The 21,363-nt window shown below is 39.2% G+C and overlaps 1 protein-coding gene and 1 pseudogene across 25 annotated transcripts in view; both read right to left on the bottom strand.

Annotated features, from left to right (window-relative positions):
* ANKS1B (ankyrin repeat and sterile alpha motif domain containing 1B) overlaps positions 1 to 21,363 on the bottom strand; it is a 1,184,309-nt gene that overhangs the window by 281,096 nt on the left and 881,850 nt on the right. The gene's annotated exons all lie outside the window — the stretch shown is intronic.
* On the bottom strand, positions 11,291 to 11,894 carry LOC114885037 (annotated as a pseudogene).

A 21,363-nucleotide genomic window follows, 5' to 3' on the forward strand; every position in this document is an offset into this window, starting at 1 on the left:
TTATTATTGAAATTTCCCAAATTTCTTTTGTTGAAAAGGTTCATTTCAAAGTTCTTTGGAAGCAACTATACTCCAGGAAAAATTAAAAACAAACAAACAAAAAACCCCAAAGTTCTTTGGAGTTTGTATTCATTTTAGATTGGGCCATGTTTCTTTTCTCTTAAAATGAAAAATAGCGATGTTTTCTAACTACCTCTGATAATGTTCACACACACTGCCTTTTGTTTTGGAAACTTCTCAAGGGCAAATGGATATTTGTCTGGTGTTCTATGTGCGACCTGTCCTTGTGCCACTTTTCCAGTGTGATGTGGAAAGAACAGCTGTCATCTGTCCTTCTGGGAATTCTGCCTAGAGTCTGGCACCATGGGAATTTACCCAGGCTGCTTTGGGCGAAGACGTCTGAGATTTCATGATAATAGTAACTGTGAACTAGAAAGACACTAGAACTGGAGGAGTTAAAGGGAAATCTCACAGAGGATTAAGAATTTGATGTAAGTCAACTATACTTCAATTAAAAAAAAGAATTTGAGATGATTCTTGGAACCAGGCGGACTTAAGCATATTTTTAAAGTTAGCTTTATTTTATTATTATATTCTAAAACATAAGGGATGATTTTCTAACAAGAATTCTATGGGGAACTTGTGAACCTGGATCATATTTAAATAAGGTTACTGAAAATAAAAGTGAAAACAATCACTGAGAATTGTATTGCTTTGAGTTTGAAGGAAAGCTGCACATAAGACAATACATTCCGTCCTTTGGAAGCCTGTGTCCTTATATGAGAAAGATTGCTAGAGGAGTGGTGAGAAAATGGTAGTATGTATGTCATGAAAGCATAGGTAATAAGCTAACAAGTTCTAGTAAACATAAAAATGTTAAAAGATGGAAATATATTAAAAGAGGTATTATATGTAAAATCTATTAAATGTAAAATGTATAAAAGATTAAAATCCATGTATCTATGTAAAAAAGAGAAAAAATCCTCAACACTCTAGAGGAGCTTTGATCAACCATTACAAATAATAACCTATTTACATATAATCTAGAATGAATACTAAGTAACAACAACAAAATATTTTCACTATCGTATTTTGCTTTACCTTTGGAATACAAAGTGATGGAGTAAAGTATTTGGTGCTGCTTGCTTTGGTTGGAAGAACACCAGGACCACCTAGTGGATTTTCCATTTACTGCACTACCCTTATGCTTTAGTTATTACTAAATTGTAATTGCTGAGATAAGCCTTAAAGTGAAATCAGTAGTCATGATCTCTTTGTGGCTTATAACCGAAACAGTAACTGTTAATCATCAGACAAAACTGTCCCTGAATACGCGAAGAGAAGTCCCTGCCCACCAAACACTCACCAACTAGCACAGTGCTGCACTTAGAAGCACAGCCAGAGTTAAACATTTGGCTGCTGAGATATACACCTGGAACTTTAAATTTTCCGTGAAAGTCGGCAAACAAGGTAAACTGCAGAACCTCACCTGCATTCATGGAAGAGGCATCCTTTCAATGAACAAGAGTAGAGAACTCTGCAGAGCACAAGCCAAGGGGTTACACTAGCAGCTTGGCCTTTATATAAATCTGTGGGTACACAAACTGGGGTTTATAATCAATTTTTGGAGCAAAGTAGCTCATATGGTTACAGTGTGTCCTGGCCATTCTGTATCCCATGGCTGAGCCAGCTGGGCCTCTGCCTCTCTGTGGTGGTGACAGATGTTTCATATTTTTATTTGGGGCGATGGTTCAGAGAAATAACAAACATTCTGGGAAAAGATACTTTGGTGAGATGCAGAAGGTTATACAGTGTCCAATTTTAGTAAATTCTGATGTTGAGTCAAACATTAATTGAATATCGTGATTTTTTATGTATCAAAAGAAAAAGAACACCAGGATCTAAGGAGAATGAGAAAGTTGATGCGATTTGAACCTGTGGGTGGGCTGTTTAACTGTGAAGCAGATGGTAGGCTCTAGGCTATGAGGTTGGTGATTTTCAGCCAGGCACCATGTGTGAAAGGCACGTGGATGGGCTGGCCTCTCCCAAGGCTGCATGGCTGGGTCTGCATGGGTGCCATCAGAGGAAATTTGTGGCGCTGAGACTGCAGCTCTACTAGTCTGCTAACAATTCCCATTTGAGTTTCTTCTCCCTACAGTGTGAAGGAGGCCAGGTGGACACTCTCTGAGGTCTGAAATTTCGAACTGTGATTTTTACAAGAGTGATGATCTCTTCTGAACGCCTTAGAAGTTAAGATAGGAACAATTCAGTTCACAAGAATAAAGCCCAATTCCTCTTCTTGTCGGAGTATCCAGTAAAATGCTAAGAAATGTGTGCGCAGAAGAGAAAAGGAAGAAGAGGAACAGAGGGGAGAATCAAAGATGGAGCAAAAACTTAGAAACGCAGAAAAAGATGATGCACATGAATAATAACAACAAAACAACAACAACAAATAGGATGGAGTGTAGAGAGAGGGAAGGACAGGACCTCAGAGAAGTCCAGGTGAAGGGCTTCTATATGAAGGGCTTCTGTATAAAGAACTTCATTTCCCAAGCTAGGCTGCCGGACTTCTGAGGGTCCATGAAGATAATAATGAGAGAGTGTTTAGCTGTTTCTAATATTTTGAAAAGTCCATTATTCTAACTCTTATCACATACAGGAATTTGCAATTTTAAATTTACTGGTGTGCTTCTTTGTTTCCTGGGTCCGTGAAGGCAGGACCATGTCTCTTTTACTGACCATGGAATAATCAGCACCACTGTTGTGCAGTAGAGCCTGATGGTTAGAGCTGCATGCTCTGGAGCACAGACTTCCTGCTTCCCACATTGCTTCAACCACTTACTACCCATTGCATATATGCTGCCAATTGGCTGTCCTAACAAACATGTCAAGATTCCTTTTGCCCTGCGGCCTTCCATTATAGAGGCTTGAAAATGAAAAGAAAAAAACCTTGCATTTTACTTTCCTAGTCTCTCTTGCTCCTAGGGGTGGCCACATGACATAGACTTGGCCAATGAGAGGTGAGTAGAAAAGCAGCGAGGGATTCTTGGAAGGCTCTGACTCCCTGCTGAAAGGGACAGAAGCAGATAACACTACCATTTCTCTCATCTTCTTAACATAAATGTGGACATGATGCTTGGATACAGGGCAGCCATTGTGCGCTCATGAGGGAAAAGGTCAGGCAGTTCTCAGAGATGCTAGCCCTGACATTGCTGAGCCACGGAACCAACACTCGGAACAAATGACTTCCCAGCTTATTGTTATATGAGAGAAATAAATGTTTATTTGTTTCAGTGACTGTAAGTTGGGCTTTCTGTTACTTTTAGACAAAAGCGTGGCTGTTATAACAGTTGTGTGACTGAGCAAGTTACTTTATTCTGCTTCAATATACTCATTTGAAAATGGGGATTATAGCAGTATCTTCTTTATAGGGTTATTACAAAGAATAAAGGAGATAATACATTTAAAGAGCACAAAGTAAGCGCTACATAAGGGTAAACTGTTACTTTTATTACTATTTTGATCATGGGCTCTCAATAAATCTTGGCTGAAAGAGTGGAGGAGAAGATCAGACCCAAAGGGTATGGCTTGAACCCAAGTAGCAATAAGATGACTCAATTTTTCTGCTTGAGAAAAATGAGAAAACAGGGAGAGATGAGAAGAAGGGGGCGAATGAGGGAGGGCTAAAGAGCAGCCAGGTGGGTGCTATGTTGGGGTGAGATGGCCCATGAAAAATCTCCCATGGAGGATGGTTGACGTGCTGGTGCCAAGTATCAGAAGTATGGCCCACGCATACCAGCATCAAGTAGACACTGAATAAACATTTGTTGGCTCACTGAATAAGTGAATGAACTGTTAGGGTGCTTACTGAAAAAGAACTTGCTATCTCTTCCTTTAAACTAAAGAGATAGAAGTGACAGAAGGTTTTTCTCCAGTGCCATCTGCACATCTTTTACAATATTTGCCTGAAATTATGTGGGTGAAGATGTATTGCTCTATAATTGCCTGTGCCCTTGCAAGGAGCAGATAAGAACATCCGGTGAGGGCAGAAGCAGAAGCAGAAGGAACAGATTTCCCACAGAGTAAAATATTCTGTTGTCATAAAAAGCCCCTTGCCGTAACATGAGAGAAAATGAAAAAGAGAACCTACAGAAGAGAAGCGGATACCTCCTAATAGGTGCATATCTCCAAGGTTTCCCACCAGGAGCCAGCTGCTCATCAAACAAGGAACAAATGAATGGTCATGACCGGCTCCAACCATGCCCCAGCACCAGGGCTGGAGTGCATTGTAAGAACATCACTTTCACCGCCCTGGCCCAGTGTGACAGTCAGGATGTCATGTCAGAATTACCCAGCACAAACTGCTCCTTTGCATCTGTATTCACCCAAGCCTTCTCTGAGGAGGCTCAGTGCATTTCTAATCCTTCCTAAAAACATGTGCAGAAAGCAAGGAAAATTTGAAACATATAAAAGGCTTAGTTATGGGATTATAAAGTGGATGCCTCCACACGAAGGATTAACTTTGATGCACATCTTTCTGAACATTATTTGCATCACAACTTGACACGAGTGCCTCAAGTCTAGCTCTTTTACTCCCCTGTCCTCTTTCTGCATCTCTCCTTCTCCCTCTGGATTACTTTGGCTTGAATTTTGTGTGCATGTTTAAATGTGGTAAGCAAACGGAAAGCAAAATCCCCTTTGAATAGTGAATGGACTTGCATTTCTGTTTAGGGATGTGTATTTGCCGTTGGGCTCTATAAGGATGAGACATAAAATAAAACCTTGATACAGATGGGACACACACACACACACACACACACACACACACAAACACATGCGCCACACTACTCAAAGCAGATGTGAGTCAAAAACATATGCTGATAAACTTGATTTGCCGATGGCATTTTGAGCTGTGAGCCCGCTCAGTACATTTGAAGGGTTTGGCATACTATCTCTTCATGGGAATAAATAGATAGCTGGGATAAACAATAATGCTGAAAGTCTTTTTCCAATGACTGAAGAAGTGGAGAGAAATTAGCATCTTGTCCACCCCCTCCAAACAAAGCCCCATGGTTGAGGCTTAGGTCAAATCCTATAACTTTGGTCATATTACAATGTAGAAACACTTTAAGACAGACTACATGGGGATGCAGGAAAAGGGAGAGCACAAACCTTCAAAATCATGGAGCTTTGACCAAAGCTATCTCTCCTTAACTTGCCTTAAGATTTTGCCAGCTGAAGCTTTGTTTCTTCTAGCTGTAACTTACTCCATCCTATAGCACCAGTACTTTGAGAAATTAACTGATTCATTTATTTCACAAATATTTATTGAGTGCCAGACACTAGCAAAGGAGATACAGTATCTGCTTGTGAAGGAGTCATGGCTAACAACAACACTGCCCTGGGTGAATGAATTTGAACTTGATTTCATATTAGGATAAGAGTAGAGGCTCACAGGTGGGCATGTTCATGAGGTTTATGCCCTCTTCCTCCTCATTCCTGTAAGCATTTATCTGGGGCCCATCTGTACTTGGGCTGTGCTGGGTGCAATGCCAAAGGGCAAAGCAAGTTAAGGGGCAACAGTCCTGTTCAACAGACCATGGACTTGCGATCAGAAGCAGGTCTACTTCACTTCGCTGTACAGTAGAAACTAACACAACATCGCAAAACAACTATACCCCAATAGAAAAAAAAGGAAAGAAACAAGTCTCCTTCCTTTTGTTGTAACTCCTGCCATGTGTGGGCTCAGCCTTAAATTGCTTCTGGAATCTCAGAAATGAGGGAAGGCAAAAAATCTCAAATATGCTTTGAGATCTGCTTGTAGATTTTGATAACCATGATGATACTAATAAAATAATATTAATATTGTGTTTTTATTATGTGCCAGGCAATGTTCTAAACACTTTAAGTGTCTTAATTCACTTATTCCTCTGTCATTTAGTATAAATACCACTATTAGCCTTATTATTCATATGAAGAAACTGAGGCACTGAGTTAAAACCACTCACTTTTTTATATGAAGTTAATTTCAATATTTTATGTAATCCAATATATCCAAAATATTATGATTTCAACATGTAATCAATATAAATACTATTAATGAGACATTTTACATTCTTTTTATTTTGTAGTAAGTCTTAGAAATCCAGTGTATATTTTAATTAATTAATTAATTAATATATATTTAAAAACCGCTCACTTTTAACTGTTAGTCTATCAGGCAAGCTAACCCCAAGGACCACACAAATTCCTAACTATTAAGTTGTGTCGCTTCTCAGTCACTCTGCCAAAAAATACATAAACGGACAGCTTCTACAATTAAATCCAGAATATCAAGGTGCTCTAATAAAGCATAAAAATAGGTTAGAGATATTCTCTTGCTTTTGTTCCACTGTTTTTGTTTTTCTCCAAATAAGACTAAGTCTGTAATCCAGTTACCTTAAGAATGTGATGTAAGAGTTGGAGCTGTCTACCTACTCACCAGCTGTTTATATAGGAAGATGGTCAGGAACTAGTTATGAAAGAATCACATTGTTTAATCTGGCATCAGAGCACTTGAGAAACCACAGACCTGGTGAATTAGAAAATATGTAGGCAGAAATGATGTCTCCATGGAAACAGATGTGAAGATTCAAGTGAATACTAGGTCCATTAGACTTTTCATGAACGCAGCGGCAGATTTTGGGTTTTTTTTTATACTTCTATAACCTGTTTATTGAGGAGACTGACCATGGTGAGGAGGAAGCCAGAAACACATTTTCCTCTCTAGTCACTGCTTCTAACTCTTCTATGTCCAATCTCCTACCTCTTCTACATGATATCTCTCAATGACATGTTGGGAAGGCACATATAGTCACTGAAAGTTCTGTCTGGTCCAGTTTAATATTACAACCTCACATCCAGTTCAAGACTTTCCACTGCTCCATTTACGGCTAGACCTGTAACTCAAGGGCCTGATGTGGGGCTGCCCTAGTTCTAGGATACCTCCCTTCCGCTTCCTGCAAGACCCAACGCTTCTTGTTTTGGAGGTTGGGAGAGAGGATGGGATGGGGTAACGCATTTTGCTTCCTCCATTGGTTTTGCTGCTTCTCTGACTCACACCAAAGGCATACGTCCTGGCATTAGCTGTCTCAGGGACATGTGTGGGTTCTCTGGGGTCCCTTACATGAGAGGGCTCAATCGTGTTCAGCCCCCCTCAGCAACCTCAGCCACCCATAAGCTGTAACTGCACTGCCTGCATTTTCCTGCCCAGTGGGCACCTTACTAGCCTGTGGGTTGGGTTGTGGGAGAAGGAGTGTTGATACAGTAGGAAGAGTTTTGCTACTTAGTGAGCCCTAAAGAAAATATTTGGTAGATGTTCTGTTTGTAATGTGAGACACTTAACAACTCTTTTGCCCAGCTTTGGGCCCCAGGCACCAGTTCTTAGACCAAAAGAAAATTCTCTTTTGTATCCTGATCATAATAATAAACTTTGAGCTGAGGACACGAGGAGGGGGAGGGGTAAGCTGGGACGAAGTGAGAGAGTGGCATGGACTTATATACACTACCAAATGTAAAATAGATAGCTAGTGGGAAGCAGCTGCATAGCACAGGGAGATCAGCCCGGTGCTTTGTGACCACATAGAGAGGTGGGATAGGGAGGGTGGGAGGGAGACGCAGGAGGGAGGGGATATGGGGATATATGTATATGTATAGCTGATTCACTTTGTTATACAGCAGAAACTAACACACCATTGTAAAGCAATTATATTCTAATAAAGATGTTAAAAAATAATAAACTTTGATCAAAGCCTTAGGATAAGAAAGCATCAGGAGTTCTTTCTTCTCTCTTCCTTCCTTCCTCCCTCCCTTCCTTCTTTCCTTCCTTCCCTTCTTCCAAACAACAACCATATAAATTGAAATAAGAGGGATAAAAAAAGCCTAGAAAATCAGTATTATCTTAGTGTCATTGACAGAACTTTAACAGAGCAGAGGAGTTTGGAATATTAGAAGATAAACAGTTTTAGTTTTCTGAGGATTTTGGTGGTATTTCTACCTGCTTAAATCTTGGACTGTACTTTTCCATGCCCAGGAAGCCACCTACAGCCCAGCTGATACTGCAATCAGCCACTGGGACTTTCTCACACTCTGAGCTCAACCTGCTTTTTTTAAAAAAAATTTATGCCTTTGATTTTATTTTATCATATTAAAATTGCTATCCTTTCTTTCTTTTAATTAAAATTTTTTTTAAACAGCAGGTTCTTATTAGTTATCTATTATATACATATTCATCTATATGTGTCAATCCCAATCTCCCAATTCATCCCACCACCACCAGCACCCACCCCCTGCCCTGCTTTCCTGCCTTGGTGTCCATACATTTGTTCTCTACATCTGTGCCTCTATTTCTGCCTTGCAAACGGGTTCATCTGTACCATTTTTCTAGGTTCCACATATATGCGTTAAAATACGATATTTGTTTTTCTCTTTCTGACTTACTTCATTCTGTATGACAGTCTCTAGGTCCATCCACGTCTCTACAAATGACCCAATTTCGTTCCTTTTTATGGCTGAGTAATATTCCATCATATATATGTACCACATCTTCTTTATCCATTCATCTGTCGATGGGCATTTAGGCTGCTTCGTGACCTGGCTATTGTAAATAGTGCTGCAATGAACACTGGGGTGCGTGTGTCTTTTTGAATTATGGTTTTCTCTGGCCATATGCCCAGTAGTGGGATTGCTGGGTCGTACTGTAGTTCTATTTTTAGTTTTGTAAGGAACCTCCATACTGTTCTCCATAGTGGCTGTATCAATTTACATTCCCATCAACAGTGCAAGAGTGTTCCCTTTTCTCCACACCCTCTCCAGCATTTGTTGTTTGTAGATTTTCTGATGATGCCCGTTCTAACGGGTGTGAGGTGATACCTCATTGTAGTTTTGATTTGCATTTCCCTAATAATTAGTGATGTCGAGCAGCTTTTCATGTGGCTCTTGGCCATCTGTATGTCTTCTTTGGAGAAATGTCTATTTAGGTCTTCTGCCAATTTTTGATTGGGTTGATTGTTTTTTTGATAGTGAGCTGCATGAGCTGTTTATATATTTTGGAGATTAATCCTTTGTCCATTGATCTATTTGCAAATATTTTCTCCCATTCTGAGGGTTGTCTTTCCATCTTGTTTATAGTTTCCTTTGCTGTGCAAAAGCTTTTAAGTTTCATTAGGTACCATTTGTTTGGTTTTGTTTTTACCTCCATTACTCTACGAGGTGGGTCAAAAAAGAGCTTGCTGTGAAATATGTCAAAGAGTGTTCTTCCTATGTTTCCCTCTAACAGTTTTAAAGTATCTGGTCTTACATTTAGGTCTTTAATCCATTTTGAGTTTATTTTTGTGTATGGTGTTAGGGAGTGTTCTAATTTTATTCTTTTACATGTAGCTATCCAGTTTTCCCAGCACCACTTATTGAAGAGGCTGTCTTTTCTCCATTGTATATTCTTGCCTCCTTTGTCACAGATTCGTTTTTCATAGGTGCATGGGTTTATCTCTGGGCTTTCTATCCTGTTCCATTGATCTATATTTCTGTTTTTGTGCCAGTACCATATTGTCTTGATTACTGTAGCTTTGTAGTATAGTCTGATGCCTGGGAGTTTGATTCCTCCTGCTCCATTTTTTCCCCTCAAGATTGCTTTGGCTATTCAGGGTCTTTTGTGTCTCCATACAAATTTTAAGAATTTTTTGTTCTATTTCTGTAAAAAATGCCATTAGTAATTTGATAGGGATGGCATTGAATCTGTAGATTGCTTTGGGTAGTACAGTCATTTTCACAATATTGAGTCTTCCAATCCAAGAACATGGTATATATCTCCAACTGTTTGTGTCATCTTTGTTTTCTTTCATCAGTGTCTTATAGTTTTCTGAGTACAGGTCTTTTACCTCCTTAGGTAGGTTTATTCCTAGGTATTTTATTTTTTTGTTGCAATGGTGAATGGGATTGTTTCCTTAATTTCTCTTTCTGATCTTTCATTGTTAGTGTATAGGAATGCAAGAGATTTCTGTGCATTAATTTTGTATCCTGAAAGTTTACCACATTCATTGATTAGCTCTAGTAGTTTTCTGGTGGCATCTTTAGGATTTTCTATGTATAGTGTCATGTCATCTGCAAACAGTGACAGTTTTACTTCTTCTTTTCCAATTTGTATTTCTTTTTCTTCTATGATTGCTGTGGCTAGGACTTCCAGAACTATGTTGAATAATAGTGACGAGAGGGGACATCCTTGTCTTGTTCCTGATCTTAGAGGAAATGCTTTCAGTTTTTCACCATTGAGAATGTTTGCTGTGGGTTTGTTGTATATGGCCTGTATTATGTCGAGGTAGGTTCCCTCTATGCCCACTTCCTGGAGAGTTTTTATCATAAATGGGTGTTGAATTTGTCAAAAGCTTTTTCTGCATCTATTGAGATGATTCTATGGTTTTTACTCTTCAATTTGTTAATATGGTGTAGCGCATTGATTGATTTGCGTAGATTCAAAATCCTTGCATCCCTGGGATAAATCCCACTTGATCAAAGATTTTCTTTGAGGGGGACCCCTCTGGCTGTGGGGTGTGCCCTCCCTATTGGCAGAAATGTGGGGGCCAGGCAAGCAACAGGCTTATGATCTGGATTGTGTCCTGCACATAAACACCTGGGAGAGCAGAGCCAGGGCTGTGGCAGTGGGGAGTATATGCCACAGGAGGTGGTGATGAGACAGCATGGCTATACAAAAGGATTCTGGCTGTGCCAACTCTAGTAGAGCCAGTAGGCAACTCTGGATCTCATAAAATCCTGCCCTTATTTGCCACTCACGACATCCCCAAATCTAGAGGGTCAGCCCTTTTCTAGCTACGGCACCTCACCAGGAAAGTCAATGCTACAGGACCTCAGGGAGCCTCGTGGTGCTAAGGTTGAAGACTCGAGTCAGAGAACATCCTTGTGGTGGAGTTCTGGGAGCAGGGGGGCCTCTCACTACAGTCTGAAGTCCCTGGGAGTGGCTGCATGTGGCAGGTAAAGGGGGCGAGTGGCTTGGGCACCTGACCCCCACTGAGGAAGCCAGGGCCCCTCACATCTGCAGTGGTCACATGTACGAGAGACAGGCAAGGTCGCACATGTGAGAAGCAAGCACAGGCTGGCAGTGGACACAGGACTCCTTCCCACTCCAGGACAGCAGGGGCCAGGGCCCGAGGCTGGACTTCTCAGGGCGCAGAGTGGGTTTTGCTGCAGGACTGGCTTGGCTTTGCTGGTTCCAAGGACTCAGTTCAGCCATCTTCTACCCTCAGACAAACTGGGATAGGTTGGGAACCTTGATGTTGAGATCACCAATGTTGATATTCCGAGGCATCTCTGGCAGGTTGATGTTTTCCATGGCAGACATGGCCCAGGCAGGCACTGCTGAAAGGCCACCCTTAGATTTCTCCAGCCTGTTCTGAGCTTCAATCCGAGCCACGATTTCATTCATGTTTGTTTCCAATGCCATCCCACCCATCACCACCTCCTGAAGAACGTAGTGCACCTTATCCATGTGGAAGATCAAATCCAATTCACAAACATTTTTGAAACACTTATCCAGAGTCTCCACAAAAACCTGCTGCACATGCCTGGATGAGGTCCAAGATCCCAAGTTCACTCTTTGACGAATCCACACAAAATGCAAAGTAGAGGGTAGCATAATGCTGATAAATCAGTTTGTAGTCAGAGCCACCAATCAAACTTCCACCCTCCAAGAAGTTACAGATGTTCTCATCCCGCTTGAGAACTAGATGGAAGGTCTCTCGAATAATCTGCTGCTGAATTTCTTCTGGGAAATGCTGGTAGAAGCGGACCAGCCACGGCTTCACATGGCTATTGAAAACCAGAATCACCTGAATCATCTTTGCCCGCCATGCTCCTTTCACCACTGCCTGTTTCCAGAGAGCATCTCCTTCCCTTGTGCATGTATTTTAACTTATATAACTGTTATCATACTGTAGTTTATTCTATTTTTCACTTTTTATATTAAGCACTCGATTTTTAAGATCTATATATTTTGCTGTGTGTTCATCTGGTTTACTGCATCAAAATTGCTGCATCTTAATTTATAATATGCACCAGAATATTTCACTTAGCCATTCTTCAGTGTTGGAAGCTCCAACTTCCCACTTTACAAACAATGCTCAAATAAGCATTCTTTAACATGGTTTTTATATACCCATTTGAGAATTTCTCTGGGATATATACCTAGGAATGAGACTGACTAGTCATTGAGTATACATATACTTGAGCCTCTTATATTTTACCTCTTTTGCTGCATTTGGGGTAATTTCATTAAATCTATTTTCCATTTCATATATTTTCTCTTTATCTGCATCTAATATAGTATTTTAAAAACTTAAATGATTAGAAATCCTATTTGATTAAGGAAAATAGATCCAGAGAATGATTGAAGGAAAAAAGAAAATCAAATGACAATACTAAGACCCTTTCTAAAAAGATAAGACAGAACTTCTTTCTTGTGTGCTTTGTAATTTTAGGTTCTGTGTTCATAATTAGTTTTGAGCTCATATGAAGGAAACCTATGTGTATCAGTTAGGAGTTGATCAGGGAAACAGATCATTATGAGTGAAACAGAGTAATGGATTCATTAGAGGAATTATACCTTGTGCAGGTTAAGAAGTCTTTGTAAGACTGTTGACTTTGCATGTGGTGTTGGACCTGAGGTCATCATAGGTTAGCTTGGCAGGGAATCAGGAAGGAGAACTGAATTTGAAGTGGGAGAGAACAAGGAGAAACTGGAACCCATAAGGTAATATTAGAACCCCAAAGGGCAAAAAATTGAACCCATGAGAATAAAGTGGAATTTGACTTTATCTCCCATCATCTCCAACTTAAATGATGCTGGTGACCTACAGAAGCCTGCACCCTTCACCATGGGGTTGTAACCACACTTGATCCAGGACTCAGGGAAGCCAAAGGAAAAAATCCAGTGGGAACTGGAGAATTGCAGACCCAGGTTGTCCTCAACACCAATAAGGTAACTTAAAGATTAGCAATAACATGTGCAAACTGCCAATGCCTGCTGTCCTATACTGACTTTCAGAGTGCTAAAATGGCTGCTCCTTCATTTGTGCCTTTCAATTTTCAAGAAAATTTTCTTTGTGATTTGACTCAAAAGGAAAGGAATTCTGAGAAACATAGTTTCAACTTAGCTAGGTTGATGTAGTATAAAGCCATCATACTATACTACTTTAGTTGAAGGTATGTCCCTTCAGAGATGTTTTGTTTATTTCTCCTAGCACCTTGAGGCATCTCTGGCCTGGTACCAATTTTTATGTAAATGTTTTCAGCTTAGAGTTTCCAGACTAATAACTCAAAGTTAAAGTGAGGAGCTTGCCCATAGTTCTGGGTTCTCAAGGAAGAGTCTCCATTCCCTTACCCTGAACCCAAGCTGAGAAGACAAGCTACCTTCTTATCTCCCTATGCCAATGCACAGGTTATTTTTAAGTCCTTATTTATATTTATATTAAGAATGGAGGGAGCTCTTCTCGGGTTCAGACTGTGTGGATGGTCTCAATTCTGACTCCATACCTCAAAGGGACAGAAGGCCTTGTCTCCTGACCTCCAGTGGTTGTTAAAACACAAGTCTCTAGACTTACCTTGAGGGACCTGTCCCTTACCCCCTGCAGAGTAGACAGATCTCAGCTCTACTACTCTGAGTTTCAGTTCTGTCTTAGTTTCTATTCTCTGCAGAATCTATTTATTTTCTGTCTAGCTTAGCAGTTCATTAAAAAAATACATATATATTTGTTTTATTTTATCTAGATTTTCATATGGTTTTAGTGGACGCTTTCAGGTTAACTATTCTGCCATGTTGCTTGAACAGGAAGCCCATTGTTTTTACAACCAAAAACTTAAATGCAGAAGACCTTTTCTACAAGTCAAGGGCGCTTTAAGCAAATTCAGATTTACAGGAAAAAACTTACAGATCTACAAAACAGATCAATTAGAAGGGAAATTGGCATAACAAAAGGATTCACCAGAAGACTACTTAAAATAACTAGGATCTCACAGTGTATTTAGAGCATCTAGGAGAATGTGTATTGTAAAAAGCTATCTGGCCTATAGTTAAAGAAATGTTGGGATGAATCCTTTTGTAAAGCAGAAAGTCCTTTTTGTAATGTGAATGATCACTCTAACTTACAAGTTTGTAAGATTGGGCTTTTGTGTATTTGGATTTTTTTTCATCTGGCTTTAATAATAGCGATCTAGAAAAAGTCATTTATATAAAGAGTTCAGGTTTAACTCTCCTGAGCATGTTTTTCCTATATTAACATCAAATAATCAAAACAATCAGCATATTTAAAAGACAGAATGATAAGTTCCTTCAAATGTTTAATACATGCATTTCTAAGTTCCCATGGGTCTTGTTATTAGAAATAAGTTGAAGACATATTTCCCACATAATGACTGACTTCTTTTGATACTGTTACTAAGACACAGTATAAAACATTTTTACCAGAACACAATTGCTAATTCACTAGATTCAACATTATGTACTGAATTAATGATCATAAGTACTTAACTGCTAATACATTGCAGGTACATGGACTTCCTTCACTACTTATTGGAAGACCAGGACTATAAACACTGAATAGAATGGACCTATTTTTCATTTTCATCTAAATTGAGTATGATGACTGCAAAGCTCATCTCATTGTCTTCATGATCCATTTCTAGAGTTTTATTTTGATACATAATTAAATATTTTAATAGGGTAACATGTAATATACAAATTCTAAGGAAAACAGGCAGCCAGTTTTATACTAGTGCTTGTCTGGTTTTTAAAAAATTAGCTCTGGTTCTCAAGCTTGGCTGTACTTTGTAATCACCAGGGAGCTTTAAAAAATATTGATGCCTGGCTCCTACTATGGAGGTTTTGATTTAATTGTTCTGGGATGCAGCCAGACATTGGGATTCTAGTATGTAGCCAGTATTAAGAACCACCAATGTGGTCAAACCACAGTTACTCAAACCCACTTAATCAGAGCACTCAATTAACTGGCAACGGGGAAGGGGAATGAAGGACTGGGTTGCAGAACTGGGAAAAAAATCATTTAAAAAGTTTATATCAGGCATTTATTCTAAAATTTGTTTTTGAGCATGATCTGAAATGAGGTTCCATATATCCTAAACTCATGCACTTACAAAACTAGACAAAGATAATGACACAGAACAGTGACCTTGAGGTACTACTATTCCATTGATTATAAATTAAAAAATTTTTAATAAACTGTTTTACCCTTCTTATTATTAGGTGGTTGACTCATATCTATGGATATAATACTAATACATAGAACAGGTGTGATTTGTGGTTGTAATCACAAGGCAACTTTTCTCCCCAACTACTTAAATTTTTTTAGGGGGTTGGTTTCTTCCTGCTGCTGGATAAAAATGTGAACAGTCTTATCACTTTAGATAGGAAAACACAATCTCTATTTAGTAGTTAAAAATGTTCATCCCATGTAATAGTGAAAAACTCCAATCTTGATTTGAAGTTGAAGCTTCTCCCCTTTCTATCTAGGACCCTACTGAGGGAGAGCCTCTAGTCAGGGTAGGTCGGTGTGGTTGGGATCTTCTCTCTTTCCATCACCCTCAGCACTTAGCAAAAGCTTCCTTGCACTTTACATTTTAGCAATATTGAAAGCATAGTGTTACCTCAGTGGCCCACACTGTTTCACACATCTGTACAGCTAGCTATTCACTCCATCTGGACTGCTCTTCCTTCCCTCAGTCACCTTGGAGACACCTTTTTGACCTTTAAAACCAGATGGACATTTCTCTAGCTTTAATTCCCTCTTAATTCAGCTTTATTATTTGTACCCAAATTGGTAGTAAGGAAGAAGTCAGAAATAATACAATGGATTTTATTAAAGAATTATTTGAGCTGATCAGTTGGAGGTCCTTAGAGATCATGTATCCAATCCCTTCTATCTCCAGATGGGCGAACTAGTGAGGTCAAAGGACTTGCTGAACAATTATTGGCTGCTTAGGGGACTGACAGTACAGGGCTCTTTCTAGCATGTTGTTTTCTTTAACAAAATGAAATATTCCACTAAATTAAAGAGGTTGTCAATTCCATGGATGAAAAATTCATGCCAAAGAACCATGCTGCACCCCTGCAGGAGGCCAGGTTAATTGTGGCCTGGTGCAAAGAGCACAGACTTAGAGTCATACTTAGAGACACAGGCCTGTGTCTGCAGTTTTTGCAGTGGCCTTGGGCAATTTATTTAACTTCTCTGAGCCACAGTTTCCTCAGAGGCAAAGCAGAAATTTAATACTCATCTTGCCTTCCTGAAAGTGTATTTGTTAGAAATAAATACGATTATATAGAAGATATATTTTACTGTATAATCTCCAAGGTACTTTAAAAATGTCAATTGTTCAAGGTACTTTTAAAATGTCAATTGTTATTGCTATAGCTACTCTAGAATAGGCATACATTAAAAGATATACGAACTTCACAGATATTTTGCTGAATAATCAAGGAATAAGATGTTAATCTTCTTTTCAGAAGCAATGAAGAAAAATCTAGACTCCACATTTATTAACTTTTTTGTTTTATGATTCGGAACTATATCCAATGTCATTTCCTATACTTTTCTTTAAGTGGATTACTTAAATAATCAAAAATGATTAATATATGTAAAACAATTAGAAGAGTGATTTGCATAAAAAGAAGTTTGATAAACATTTGTTATTTTTGTAATTTATATCCTCTTACTTGTCTATTCCTAGCTCAATTGTGAAAGCTGAACATAACTCTCTGGACTCTGAATTTCACTCTCTATTGTTTGAAATGACAAAGATCATGGTGACTAACAATTCAAGCATTGTTTTTCCTCACTGGAAAAACAAGGTGTTGCTTTAGGGAGTAAAAGAATTTGGGAAGCATTGTTTATGACAACTGCTACAGCCTCAAAGGACAGTGCATTTTAAAAATGTATGTATGAGGACCTACAAGATGGTGGAGGAGTAAGACGTGGAGATCACCTTCCTCCCCACAAATACATCAAAAATACATCTACATGTGGAACAACTCCTACAGAACACCTATTGAACGCTGGCAGAAGACCTCAGACTTCCCCAAAGGCAAGAAACTCCTCACGTACCTGGCCGTGTGGCTGACAGGGTCTTGGTGCTCTGGCCAGGTGTCAGGCCTGAGCCTCTGAGGTGGGAGAGCCGAGTTCAGCACACTGGACCACCAGAGACCTCCCAGCCCCACGTAATATCAATCAGTAAGAGCTCTCCCAGAGATCTCCGTCTCAATGCTAAGACCCAGCTCCACTCAATGACCAGCAAGCTCCAGTGCTGGACACCCCATGCCAAACAACCAGCAAGACAGGAACACAACCCCACACGTTAGCAGAGAGGCTGCCTAAAATCATATTAAGTTCACAGACACCCCAAAACACACCACCAGATGCAGTCCTGCCCACCAGAAAGACAAGATCCAGCCCCATCCACCAGAACACAGGCACTAGTCCCCTCCACCAGGAAGCCTACACCACCAGGTTGGCCCACTGAACCAACATTAGCCACTGGAGACAGACACCAAAAACAATGGGAACTATGAACCTGCAGCCTGCGAAAAGGAGACCCCAAACACAGTAAGTTAAGCAAAATGAGAAGACAGAGAAATACGCAGCAGATGAAGGAGCAAGGTAAAAACCCACCAGACCAAACAAATGAAGAGGAAATAGGCAGTCTACCTGAAAAAGAATTCAGAGTAATGATAATAAAGATGATCCAAAATCTTGGAAATCGAATGGAGAAAATACAAGAAACATTTAAAAAGGACCTAGAAGAACTAAAGAGCAAACAAACAATGATGAACAACAAATTAATGAAATTAAAAATTCTCTAGAAGGAATCAATAGCAGAATAACTGAGGCAGCAGAACAGATAAGTGACCAGGAAGATAAAATAGTGGCAATAACTACTGCAGAGCAGAATAAAGAAAAAAGAATGAAATGAATTGAGGACAGTCTCAGAAACCTCTGGGACAACATTAAATGCATCAACATTCGAAGTATAGGTGTCCCAGAAGAAGAAGAGAAAAAGAAAGGGACTGAGAAAATATTTGAAGAGATTATAGTTGAAAACTTCCCTAATATGGGAAAGGAAATAGTCAAAGTCCAGGAAGCACAGAGTGTACCTCCCATACAGGATAAATCCAAGGAGAAACACACCAAGACACATATTAATCAAACTAACAAAAATTAGCTACAAAGAAAAAATATTAAAAGCAGCAAGGGAAAAGCAACAAATAACATACAAGGGAATCCCCATAAGGTTAACAGCTGATCTTTCAGCAGAGACTCTGCAAGCCAGAAGGGAGTGGCAGGACATATTTAAAGTGATGAAAGGGAAGAACCTACAACGAAGATTACTCGGCCCAGCAAGGATCTCACTCAGATTCGATGAAGATATTAAAACCTTTACAGACAAGCAAAAGCTAAGAGAATTCAGCACCACCAAACCAGCTTTACAACAAATGCTAAAGGAACTTCTCTAGGCAGGAAACACAAGAGAAGGAAAAGACCTACAATAACAAACCCAAGACAATTAAGAAAATGGAAATAGGAACATACATATTGATAATTACCTTAAATGTAAATGGATTATATGCTCCCACCAAAAGACACAGACTGGCTGAATGGATACAAAAACAAGACCCATATATATGCTGTCTACAAGAGACCCACTTCAGACCCACGGACACATACAGACTGAAAGTGAGGGGATGGAAAAAGATATTCTATGCAAATGGAAATCAAAAGAAAGCTGGAGTAGCAGTTCTCATATCAGACAAAATAGACTTTAAAATAAAGACTATTACAAGAGACAAAGAAGGACACTACATAATGATCAAGGGATCTATCCAAGAAGAAGATGTAACAATTGTAAATATTTATGCACCCAACATAGGAGCACCTCAATACATAAGGCAAATGCTAACAGCCATAAAAGGAGAAATCGACAGTAACACAATGTAGGCCAGTATCACTGATGAACACAGATGCAAAAATCCTCAGCAAAATACTAGCAAACAGAATCCAACAGCACATTAAAAGGATCATACACCATGATCAAGTGGGGTTTCCCAGGAATGCAAGGATTCTTCAATATATGCAAAATTAATCAATGTGATACACCATATTAACAAATTGAAAGAGAAAAGCCATATGATAATCTCAATAGATGCAGAAAAAGCTTATGACAAAATTCAACACCAATGTATGATAAAAAACCTCCAGAAAGTAGGCATAGAGGGAACTTATGTCAACATAATAGAGGCCATATATGACAAACCCACAGCCAACATCGTTCTCAATGGTGCAAAACTGAAACCATTTCCACTAATATCAGGAACAAGACAAGGTTGCCCACTCTCACCACTATTATTCAACAGAGTTTTGGAAGTTTTAGCCACAGCAATCAGAGAAGAAAAAGAAATAAAAGAAATCCAAATCAGAAAAGAAGAAGTAAAGCTGTCACTGTTTGAAGATGACATGATACTATACATAGAGAATCCTAAAGATGCTACCAGAAAACTACTAGAGCTAATCAATGAATTTGGTAATGTAGCAGGATACAACATTAATGCACAGAAATCTCTTGCATTCTTATATACTAATGATGAAAAATCTGAAAGAGAAATTAAGGAAACACTCCCATTTACCATTGCAAGAAAATGAATAAAATACCTAGGAATAAACCTACCAAAGGAGACAGATCTGTATGCAGAAAACTATAAGATGCTGATGAAAGAAATTAAAGATGATACAAACAGATGGAGAGATATATCATGTCCCTGGATTGGAAGAATGTGTGTTGTGAAAATGACTATACTACCCAAAGCAATCTACAGATTCAATGCAATCCCTATCAAACTACCACTGGCATTTTCCACAGAACTACAGCAAAAAATTTCACAATTTGTCTGGAAACACGAAAGACCCCGAATAGCCAAAGCAATCTTGAGAAAGAAAAACGGAGCTGGAGGAATCAGACTTCCTGACTTCAGACTATACTACAAAGCTACAGTAATCAAAACAGTATGGTACTGGCATGCAAACAGAAATATAGATCAATGGAACAGGATAGAAAGCCCAGAGATAAACCCATGCACATAACGTCACCTTATATTTGATAAAGGAGGTAAGGATATACAATGGAGAAAAGACAGCCTCTTCAATAAGTGGTGCTGGGAAAACTGGACAGGTACATGTAAAAGTATGAAATCAGGACACTCCCTAACACCATACACAAAAATGAACTCAAAATGGATTAAATACTTAAACGTAAGGCCAGACACTATCAAACTCTTAGAGGAAAACATAGGCAGAACAGTCTATGACATAAATCACAGCAAGATCCTTTTTGACCCACCTCCTAGAGAAATGGAAATAAAAACAAAAATAAACAAATGGGACCTAGTGAAACTTAAAAGCTTTTGCACAGCAAAGGAAACCCTAAACAAGACGAAAAGACAACCTCAGAACGGGAGAAAATATTTGCCAACGAAGCAACTGACAAAGGATTAATCTCCAAAATATACAAGCAGCTCATGCAGCTCAATATCAGAAAAACAAACAACCCAATCCAAAAATGGGTAGAAGACGTAAATAGACATTTCTCCAAAGAAGATATACAGATTGCCAACAAACATATGAAAGGATGCTCAACGTCACTAATCATTAGAGAAATGCTAATCAAAACTACAATGAGATATCATCTCACACCGGTCAGAATGGCCATCATCAAAAAATCTATAAGCAATAAATGTTGGAGAGGGTGTGGAGGAAAGGGAACCCTCTTGCACTGTTGGTGGGAATATAAATTGATACAGTCACTATGGAGAACACTATGGAGGTTCTTTAAAAAACTAAAAATAGTACTACCATACGACCCAGCAATCCCACTAGTGGGCATATACCCTGAAAAAATCCATAATTCAAAGAGTCGTGTACCACAATGTTCATCGCAGCACTATTTACAATGGCCAGGACCTGGAAGCAACCTAAGTGCCCATCGACAGATGAATGGATAAAGAAGATGTGGCACATATATACAATGGAATATTACTCAGCCATAAAAAGAAACGAAATTGAGTTATTTGTAGTGAGGTGGATGGACCTAGAGACAGTCATACAGAGTGAAGTAAATCAGAAACAGAAAAACAAATACCGTATGCGAACACATATATATGGAACCAAAAAAAAAAAAAAGGTCTGAAGAACCTAGGGGCAGGACAGGAATAAAGACGTAGACGTAGAGAATGGACTTGAGGATATGGGGAGGGGCAAGTGT

Source organism: Monodon monoceros, unplaced genomic scaffold (assembly GCF_005190385.1).
Source record: "Monodon monoceros isolate NGI ecotype Baffin Bay Population unplaced genomic scaffold, NGI_Narwhal_1 Super_Scaffold_6, whole genome shotgun sequence".
NCBI lineage: Eukaryota > Metazoa > Chordata > Mammalia > Artiodactyla > Monodontidae > Monodon > Monodon monoceros.